Raw genomic sequence first — 10,849 nt, 5'->3', positions numbered from 1 at the left:
AATATAGATTTCGATGCAGTAGATCTTAGGACTGCCCTAAGAATCTGAATTTGTAAAAAGCTCCCAGCCAAGGCTACTGGTTCAATAAACCATACTTTGAGAACAAAATGTCTAGGGACTGGACCTCAAGTTTGCAAATCCAAAACCTCAACTTTGCCAATTTACTTAGAATTTGATCGTGAAAAGATGACATGCAACAACCAAAGAGACAAGAGGCTGATGTATAAATTGCCAGTTTAATTATGGTTCTGGTTCTTAACCCTGAGTGCCAGGAGAATCACTCACAGAACTTCAGGGTTTAGCTTTTCTCCGTACTATCCTGAGGGGACCATCTGGCATTGTTCTTGGTCCCCATGTAACTTAAAAGGAAACCTTCACAATGTCCGGAGCCCTTGATGTCCTGCAAATGAAGGAGGAGGATGCCCTCAAAGCCCTTGTAAGCAGAAACCCCCTTAGGGGGCACCAACCTTGACTTCCACGTGGAACAGTACATCTGCAAAAGGGAGAGTGATGGCATCTACATCAGAAATCTGAAGGGAACCTGGGAGAAGCATCTGCTGGCAGCTCTGCCATTGTTGCTGTTGGGGACCCCACTGATGTCAGTGTCACATCCTCCAATAACACTGGCCAGCGAGTGTGCTGAAACTGCTGCTGCCACCGGAGCCACTCCTGCTGCTGGCCGCCTCACTCCTGGAACCATCACTAACCAGATCCAGGCAGCCTGCTGGGAGTCAAGACTTCTGATCCCAGAGCTGACCACCAGCCTCTCCCAGAGGCGTCTCGTCTTATGTTAACCTGCCTACCACTGCTCTGTGTCACACAGACTCTCCTCCGCACGCTGTGGACATTACCATCCCAGGCCACAGCAAGGAGGCTCTCTCAGTGGGTCTGATGCGGTGGATGCAGGCCTGGAAGTTCTGTGCGTGTGTGGCACCATCTCCCACAAATGCCCATGGAAGATCATGCCTGATATCTATGTGTCTACAGAGATACAGAAGAGATTGGGAAGGAAGTGCAGGCTGCTGTTGGAAAGGCTGTGTGACCAGGGAAGAGTTTTAGGGTGGTTGGACGGCTCCAGCTCCCCAGTTCACTGCTGCTCTGCCTGAGGTCGCAGGCTGGTCTGAAGGCCTGTAGGTGCCCTCTGTGCCCACTCAGCAGTTTCCTACCGAAGGCTGGAGCGCTCAGCCTGCCCCTGAAGACCTTTCTGCAGCCCCCACTGCTCAGGCCACTGAATGGGTAGGAACAACCAACTAGTGGTCTTAAGCTGTTCTTCCACAAACTTTTAAACAGAATGGAAGTAAGGTTGACAGAAAATAAACAGTTTCTAAAAAAGAAAAAGAAAAAAAAGAATTTCAGGTCTTAGACCCAGTTCCATGGAATCATGATTTAATTGGTCTGAAATGGTGCTAATATCTATACTTGTTCAAATTACCCCAGTGATTCTAATATGCAGCTGCATTAAGGATCGCTGATTTACATAGACAATTATAATGCCAAGGAGATGAAGTACTAGTGTTAGTTGAATAGCACATTTTCTTTCCTGAAGCGATGTCTACATAGAGAGCCCATGTGAAGTTGGTGGCTTCCTTGGGGAATGTAGAATCACGGGGAAGGGGTTAAATAACCTATGTCGTTGTCCTAATCAAGCCTGATAGGTACACCTTCACCAGAGAATACATTTGCCAGGGAGGCAGGTGTGTAGAGGGGCTCCTCATGGCCCTTCTCCAGTTGCTTCTGGCTCCCATTTCCTGCACTAAGGCAGAATACCCCACCTCTGTTATTTTCCTTTATTCTTTAAAACAATTTCACACAAAGACTTTCACTTTATTTACTTACCCGTGTTTACCTTATCCATCTATTTCCAGGTCCCTAAAATTCTTAGTCTCCTTGATTGGAAGTAGGTGTCTCAGAATCTCCGCCACGGTTCACTTCCTGGTTTATGCCTTAGGGTGGATTTTCTTTATATATATCTAGTATTTCCTGCTAGTTTCCTTCTTTTTAAGTTTCTTCCTTAGACTGTAAGCCTTATTTCTAAATTATAGGACAGCCCTGCTTATGTTATATTTTCTAAATTATTTGTTCAGCATAAATAGATAAAATATATGAAATGCAATGTGTGTGTTCTGCTAATTTTACACAAAGCTAATGCAAGAGGTTTTTTTAAATATATTTTTTATTGATTTTTTTACAGAGAGGAAGGGAAAGGGATAGAGAGTTAGAAACATCAATCAGCTGCCTCCTGCACACCTCCTACTGGGGATGTGCCCGCAACCAAGGTACATGCCCTTGCTCGGAATCGAACCTGGGACCCTTCAGTCCGCAGGCCGACGCTCTATCCACTGAGCCAAACTGGTTAGGGTGCAAGAGCTTTAATATTTACAAAGCTAAAATGAGATTGGGTAGAGATATTTTGGTGTAGGGTCATAGAACAATGCTTCTTTTTATCGTTTAGGAAAAAGTGCTTACATAAAATTGAAATGATAGGTACAAAGGCACTTCTTACAAGGCACTTCAATTTGAAAATGGGACAAGGGCCAATGGCGTGTTTAACTGACTTCTGTTTTTAAATGGGGAAATGGTTGATCAAGAATTATTCTTTTTTTGGGGGGCGGGGGGGCGTAAACTTTTACTATCATAAACTCAATGGAAATTTGAACAGCATATCATTTTGAGAACATATAAAGGGAAAAAAGTAGTAACCAGGATTTCTTAGTGAAGTTTTGTCAGGCTAATTGAATTTTCCTCTCTGTCAGAATGATAGCACTGATATATCAGCTGAAATATCAGCTGTAATTTACCTTGGCTTTAAATGAGCTTCAGTTCTACTTGTTTGGCAAACAGATTACAGATTTTTGAAAAGTCGTCTAGACTTGAATCTTGTATGGTTAGTTTTATTCATCCACACAAGAGACTTATCCACAATTATCAGATTTTTGTACGTGTGCACTAAATTTTTATTGTTATCATAATCATGTCTATGTTATATTTGTATATTCTTAATACACAACAGCACATAAACTGGGGTTTTCAGATATAATAATAGCAACAGGAATTTTGTGTGGGTGCGTTTTTGTGCGTGTGGGTGCATTTGTGTGTGTGTGTGTGTGTGCATGTGTGTGTGTGTAAACCACACAGAGCCAACAGTCTGCAAGGGGAAGGTTAGCTTGGTTTGGAATGTCAGGACTGACTTGGATAAAGCATAACATACAGCAATTTAGCTCAGAATGGATAGAGTATTAATCAGGTTTCTTGAGAAAATGGAACCAATAGAATATATGTGTGATGGAATAATGGCCTTGTTATTTTGCTGTCTTATCTTAAAGCCCACTAAAATCAACAAAACTAAAATACACTGAGTAGCTAGATTATTATGTTCTCTGAACGCATAATAATCTGGCCACTCAGTGTATATCCTATATAATAAAAGGCTAATATGCAAATTGACCCCTCGACCAGGAGTTTGACCAGCAGCCAGCAGGCAGGCCAGCCAACCGCCCATGTCCCCTCCACCTGGCCAGGCTGGCCGGACCACATCCATGCACGAATTCATGCACCGGGCCTCTAATATATATATACTGAGTGGCCAGATTATTATGCGTTCAGAGATCATAATAATCTGGCCACTCAGTGTATATGGATCCTTGGAGGTGGGTGAGGCCCGAACATAGCCTGGAAAGTGGCAGATATTTAATATATGTATGTTAAATTGATCATTTTTAGCACAGTAAAGATATATATTTATTAAGGAATTGGCTCATGTGATTATTATGGAGGCTGAAAAGTCCCCCGGTCTGTTCTCTGCAAGCTGAAGATCCAGGGAAACTAGTGGTATAATTCAGTCCAGCAATGTGAAACTTTGATTCAAATGTATATATGCATGTATAAATATGTGTGTGCTACTAAGTTGCACTGTAAAATGCTTAACCACTTGCTGTCTTGGGGTAAATTGCTCTAATTTATAGTTTGTCAAACTCCATGTTGTAAATGCTATACCTCTCTCTTGTCCCTAGCAGATGTCAAGGTATCAATGTAACTCTATTGAAGGTGGAGGTGGGTAGGATGCACAGTGCAACTGTAAATATATAGTATACGAATAACCTTAAGAGCATAGAGTAAATATAGCAAAATAATTAGAAATTGATATGATTGTTACCTTTACTTTTAATAGAATGTATTTGATTTTAAGTTATATAATTTAATGTTTAATTATGGCCATTTTAGACCACTGTTTCACAACATTCCTGAAAATTAACAGTCAGTTCTCATGAGCTGGTATGAGACAGATTGAGCATACAATTGGACTGTGCCAGAAAGTTAGAAAGCTACTGGTTAGCCATTCCCCATGCTTATAGCTGACTCAAAATGAATGAGAGGAAATGACATATGTAATAAGCCTTTTCAAGATCTTTATTCTTTCTCTGGACTACCTAAACTTTTCTATTAAGAGAGAAACTCCATCCATTTCACTTTTCTGTAATTAAATTATTTCCTCCCTAAAAATTGGCAAATGTATCTATCTTTGTCTCTATATCCCTCTTTAATTGCATTTGGGCCCTGAAGGGAAGAGAGGAGTTGAAAACCATCTGATATCCAAAGGTTGGTGTAATTTTATGTCATTAACTTCAATAAGGAGATAGGAATAATAATGACTTAAATGCACTTAGCTTCCATTGGCTAGTTCATGTTCACCACATTAAGCCTTTCTCATAGAAACCTTTATTTCACTATAGTATACTGTAAAAATAAATATAAATTTAACCCGTTCTGCCTACATATTCTCTCTGATATTTACTAAAGGATATCAAAGGAAGTAGCTTATTCAGGGAACAAACTTTCAAATGTGACAACAGGATAAGTGCCTTATAAGTTTGTTCTGTGACATCTTTCCTCAGAGCTTTTTATTATGTTAATAAATGAATGCGGATTTATTTGTGAATGAATTCATTTTCCACTTAAGCTTATGGAGGACATTATAAGCCTTTTCCTCAAGGCACAACTTATGGCCTCTCTTCCTAATGACTTACTCTAATTTATTTACTTTGTTTTTTCTGTGTCTATTATACTTATATTCTTTGTGGCAAAACTAGAACTCCATTGTTCTCTCATTACCACCTTAACGTCACTAAATTTTAATATCCATGAGATCAGAATCTTTTACTTTATTTTTGTCCCCGTAACCCTTACCAGCATTAGGAAGATAGTAGTATACAATGCCTGTTAAAGTTTATTATGAAGAAGTGTGAGGTTCTGTACATGGGTCTACACAGTCAGCTCCTCCTAATCTATATATATAAAAGTCTAAGCGAACATTGGACCATTCGATGGTCCTACCGGTAGCTTTGACGTGCAATGGCCATCAGGGGGCAGACGCTCCAACCAGTTGCTATGATGTGCACTGACCACCAGGGGGCAGATGCTCAACGTAGGAGCTGCCGAGCTGTGGTGACTTGACAGCTACGGTTCTGCGGTGACACACCTGGAACCAGAGAGGAGGGAGCTCGATTCCAGCGAGCATCACCTGAGAACTGCCCTTTTGCAATCCGGGACCCCTCGGGGAATGTCAGAGAGCCTGTTTGGGCCAGACCCCCAGAGGCAAGGCCAAGGGACCCCACTGGTGCACGAATCCGGGCACCGGGCCTCTAGTAATATTAATAATGTATTAGTAGTATTATTTACTGCTTTATAATGCTAATCACTATATCTTGCATTGACTATTCTTTTCATTCTCACCACAAACTCTAGGTAATAGAAAAAGAATTGTCTCATGATCATGTAGTTTGACTGGCACCAGGAAATTTGTCTCTAGAATCAGGTCCCATAATTATTTACTCGTCCACCTCACATACAGATATGATTAAGCAGTAGTACCATGTTTTAAATGTCTGCCAACAAAAATTTTTAACACTGAAGGGTTTCAATGCTTTTAAGATTGGGTAAAAATGGACTTTAGAGTTTTGGAAGATCTCTAAAGGTAACCCAGGAAAAGAAACTAAAATGACAAGTGTGAGACCAAATATATGAGTAGCACTGAGAATAAACTCTGAGTAATATAGACATTTGATTTGCACTCCTTAGAAAGTGAGGAACAAGAGATATGGGGAAATCCATTGAAAATTTACTGTGAAGACAGGAAGCATTTGTAATATCAGACCTTATGCTTTAGAACTACATTTGGCAAGGCCTGTCAAACTCAGAGGATCTGAGCAAGGAGACAAGCTAAGCTTTGTGCTGGGCCATCCTTTTCAAAACCTCTACCTTACTCAGGTCTGAGACACTTAATTGTTCCATCTTTAATCTTTAATATAATTTCTAAGAAAAGTCAAACTGAAAGAGAGGGGCTTTCTAAAACATAGTTACCTTAAAGGATGTATATGAGGAATTCATTACTAGGTACCAAGAGTTGTGTGTGTGTGTGTGTGTGTGTGTGTGTGTGTGTGTGTGTGTGTAAGATTTCTTTCTATTTAAAATGATGATTTGGAAAAAAACAAATCATCAGATGGATGGATAATCATATAATACCCCTATTGCAAAGCTTCAGCTATTTATTAAAGAAGGTAAAATAAAAATAAAAATGTACTAAATGTGGCCAGTCTTTATCTGTTTAGTAGAATCAGAATTCACCCAATATAAGGAAGAATAAGGCAACATAAGATACTGGCTGTGAATACAGCTTATTGAAGTCAGATAATCTTAAATTAGAAACTCAGCTTTTCTAGTTAGTAGTCCAGTGACCTTAAAGTTACCTAATTTCCCTTAACCTCCGTCTTCAAATCTCTGACATGGCTATGAATGGAAATATTGACTCAAAGGATCATTGTGGGAAGTAGATGATCTAATAGATAGATGTGAGGTGTGAAAGGCAATAAATGGGAGTTACAATATTATAATATAAACTCAACTCTCTGCTTTTCATTCATGTATTATTCACAGCATAAATGATCACAAGAACATTTTTTAAAATTGTTTTGGCATTGAGGTCCATTCTGCTCAATTCTTTATGTGTTGATATAAGTAACATACTATTTTAAAGTATCCAAATAGTTCTTGAAAGGGAGACTCATTTAAGCATAGATAGACAGACAGACAGACAGAAAAAGACATACCTTGGTTTTCCAGATGAGGCATTCCCACAGTTATTTTGAGGTAACTGCTAATTGTTCTATTTTAGTCCTTTGTATAAATCTAAGATTTTCTTTCCATTCTGGAATGTGAAGAAAAAAGTATTTAAGAAACATTTAAGTATTATGAAAGAGGAAAGTATTTAAAAGAAAATAATAAGCTGATTGAACTTATTTGAGTGTGTATTTTTGATATAGCTTAAAGTATTTGTTCATAATTATATAAAGACTAGAGGCCCATTGCACGAAGAGATTCATGCAATAGGCCTTCCTTCCCTTGGCTTCCAGCACCGGTTTTCCTCTGGCACCCGGGACCCAGGCCTCGCTCCGGCCAGAGTCTGCTGTCTTGTCTTTGCTGCAGACTCCGGCCAGAGTCTGCCATCTTCGCTGCAGACTGCCGTCTTCGTCTTTGCTATAGACTCCAGCTGGAGTCTGCCATCTTCGTCTTCGCTGCAGACTCTGGAGTCCGCAGTCTTGTCTTCGCTGCGGCACTCCACTCCTGTAGATCCCATCGCCCCCTGCCCTCCCTCTCATAGCAGGCATCCTGCCCTGCCTGGCCACTCCACGCCTGGAGCAGCTGGGCCGCTGCCATCTTTGGCCTTCTAATTTGCATACTCACTCTGATTGGCTGTGGGCGTAGCAGAGGTACGGTCAATTTACATGTTTGTCTATTATTAGGTAAGATATGTATATTCAAATGTATTTTAAAAAGAATTCCAGAAAGCAAATGTACATTATTTTTAATTATCTAAAAAATGGTCCACTATTTGAGCTTGACTGTAAAACATAATAATGCCAAGTGATAAAAAATAACTTCATATCACATAAAGGGAAAGTAGACAATTTACTGGAGATGTGACTGGGTTTCTTTTCCCTCCCTTCAATAAGGTAATTTCTTCCCATCTCCAAGGGCCTTTCTCACAGTGATCTTGGTGAAAGAAGAGCTCTGTGACATTGCCTGCAGGAATCATCTGCTGCTTCTAAGTCAGTCACAGGTTTTGCTTCAAGGCAAGAAAACACTTTGTTCCCACTCACACCTGAGCTTACTGTCTTCAGAAAGCTTCACCCTCCTATAAATGCCACACCATCTCTTATAGTCAGATGGAAATATTTTAATGAATTTCTCAAGGAAGTGTTACTCATAGCCCAGTTTCATTAATATGTCCAGGCCAGGGAGCTGTAGAGTTTTATTTTTTTAAGAAAAGAAATAAGATGGTAAGAGATCAAAACAGGAAGCAATAAATTTGATAATGAAATATGAATATATCCAGTCTATACACATGATATTTATGGATGTTTTAAGCAGGATGGTTTTGAAAGTCTTTTTTCTAAAAAAGCTATTAACTTGGTCCCAGGAAGCTGTGTACCTTATTGTATATTAGTAATAGTAACTACTAGCATGCTCCTTCATATGTAAAAGTGACACACTGTGCTGTAGCAGTAGACCTTTAGATGGAAGCAAACTCATCTACACTTTCCTGTAGTCAGTCTAATGACCAGCAAAGATAACCAACAAAGATAGGAGACATTCACATTCTGACGATGAGAGGGCAGAGTAGAAGGAAAGGGGGGTGTGCTTAGCAAGGAGAACAGCAGAGCTGACTGACCTCATCAATATCAAGCATCTTTGTCTGAGCTAATCTATAATATTCTTTGTTTCCCTGGCGAAAAGGAAAAGTACAGAAATCCAGGTATTCTCTTGGCTATTACTTAATGTAGGGCCTCCCCCAGTCATTACTTTTGATAACTCATAAATAATCCTCAGCAGCCATGTTGAGTTATGAAATTACTTAGCAGAGCAAATAGTAAAGAACAAAAATGTCCAATTAAGATTCTCAAAAGAAGACTGCTTTATTTACTTGAATTCTTCTTACCACCTATTTGTAAAACCCATATTATAAACTGTTGACTCTTTGTCTTGCTCTGTCAGCTAGAGTTTTGATATGATGACATATGACTGGCAGAGTTGCATTCCTTGTAGAGATGAGAGCAAAAGGCCATTCCATGGTAAAGATAATGAGGAGATTCATAAATTGGCTGTTAATTGAAAATGTCACTTTGTGTAGCACTTGTATTTTATTTGTCAAAAATACTTGTTTTTCACAACTGGAATAAAGCAATCAAGTAAGCAAATTAATTCAGCATACGCTTCATAAACTTGATACAATATACATATATATATAGATGTAAACTAGAGTATATAATATTAGATTAAGGTATTCATTCACTCAAGAAACAGTTATTGTTTAACATGTGCCAAGCACTGTTTAAAGCATTGGAGTAAACCAAGACCCTACTTCATGGAGCTTATATTCCAGTGGAGGAAAATAGGTAATTAATAAATATCCACAAAACTATAATATGCTAGTTGCAGATAAGTGCTTAGAAAATGTATAAAGCATAATAAAGGGGTAGAAAGGAATAGATAGTGATGACATTTATTGTTCAGTTGGAAATTCAAGGGCCATGAAACTGAAAGAGCATAGCTTTTGGAATGATGTCAATCTTCATAAAATTCTATGGATGATTAATTTTTATAATCTGAAAGACTGTCATAGTATTGAAAACTACTTTATGGCTTTAGGACTACGATAAATAATTTTCAATATAAATTACTTTGAGAGTGGACTATAAAATGTTTTTTAATCAAGTATAATAAAAATAACAGGGACATGACAAGAAAAGAACATAGACTATTTCTCATTACATAAATGCAAAAATCTTACCCAAAATATTAACAAACTAAATTCTATGATATATAAACAGGTTAATGCATAATGATCTAGTTGGGTTTACTAGTATTTCAATGATGCATGGTTCAAAAATTTAATCATTATAACTTACCATATTTGCAAAATAAAAAAATGAGATGTTCAATAAATACAGAAAAGAAATTTGATAAAAAATCAACATTTCTTCATAATTTATTAAAACTTCTAAACTAGCAATAGGAAAGATTTTCCCACTATGACAGGGTATTTCTGACATTATACTTAATGATGAAATGCTCACTACTTACCTCAAAAGAACAGGAACAAGGCAAGGATTCCATTATAGCCACTTCTATTCAACATTGTACTGGAGGACCTGTCCAGTAAATAAAATGAAAAGAAAGAAATGCCAAGGCTTTAGAAAAAAGATGACATGGTAAATATGAAGATAGGACAAAGGAATCTACAAAAATTATTAGATTAATAAGTAAATTTAGCAAGTTCTCTGGACCTGAAGTCAACATTTAAAAAAGAAAAAAAAAGCATTTCTAGGTAATATTGCAGTGGATTTGAAAAGATAGTCACTAAAGATGATAGATAGATAGATAGATAGATAGATAGATAGATAGATAGATAGATGGTAGATAAAAAGGCATGTGACATGTACAAGAATTTTGTAATGAATTGAATTATATTTCATTTGAAACAAACACTGAACTCCTAACCCCATTAAGTACTTCAGAATGTGTTTTATTTGAAAATAGGGTCATTGCGCTGGTAATCAAGTTAGAGGGTTATCAGTAGGGTGGGCCCAATCCCATATGACTGGTGTTCTTTTAAAAAGGGGAAACCTGGACACACAGACAGACATGCACAGATGGAAGATGTGAATGCACACAGGGACAAGATGAACATGTAAATGGAGTGACGGCTGCATCTACAGGCCACAGAATGCCAAAGAACGCCCACAAACCACCTCAATTGAGGAAAAGGCAAGGAAGGATCCCCCTAGATCAGTGG

At 38.4% G+C, this 10,849-nt stretch overlaps 1 pseudogene across 1 annotated transcript; it reads left to right on the top strand.

Moving 5' to 3' along the window:
- Nucleotides 1–379: 379 nt before the first annotated feature.
- On the top strand, nt 380–1,254 carry LOC307106054 (small ribosomal subunit protein uS2-like; annotated as a pseudogene). Its single transcript has one exon. The product of its transcript is annotated as a small ribosomal subunit protein uS2-like (transcript).
- Nucleotides 1,255–10,849: the final 9,595 nt, after the last annotated feature.

This window comes from Cnephaeus nilssonii (genome assembly GCF_951640355.1).
Source record: "Cnephaeus nilssonii genome assembly, chromosome: 10".
NCBI lineage: Eukaryota > Metazoa > Chordata > Mammalia > Chiroptera > Vespertilionidae > Cnephaeus > Cnephaeus nilssonii.
The sequence above is the reverse complement of the archived record's forward strand: the minus strand, read 5'-3'. Positions and strand labels throughout refer to the sequence as shown.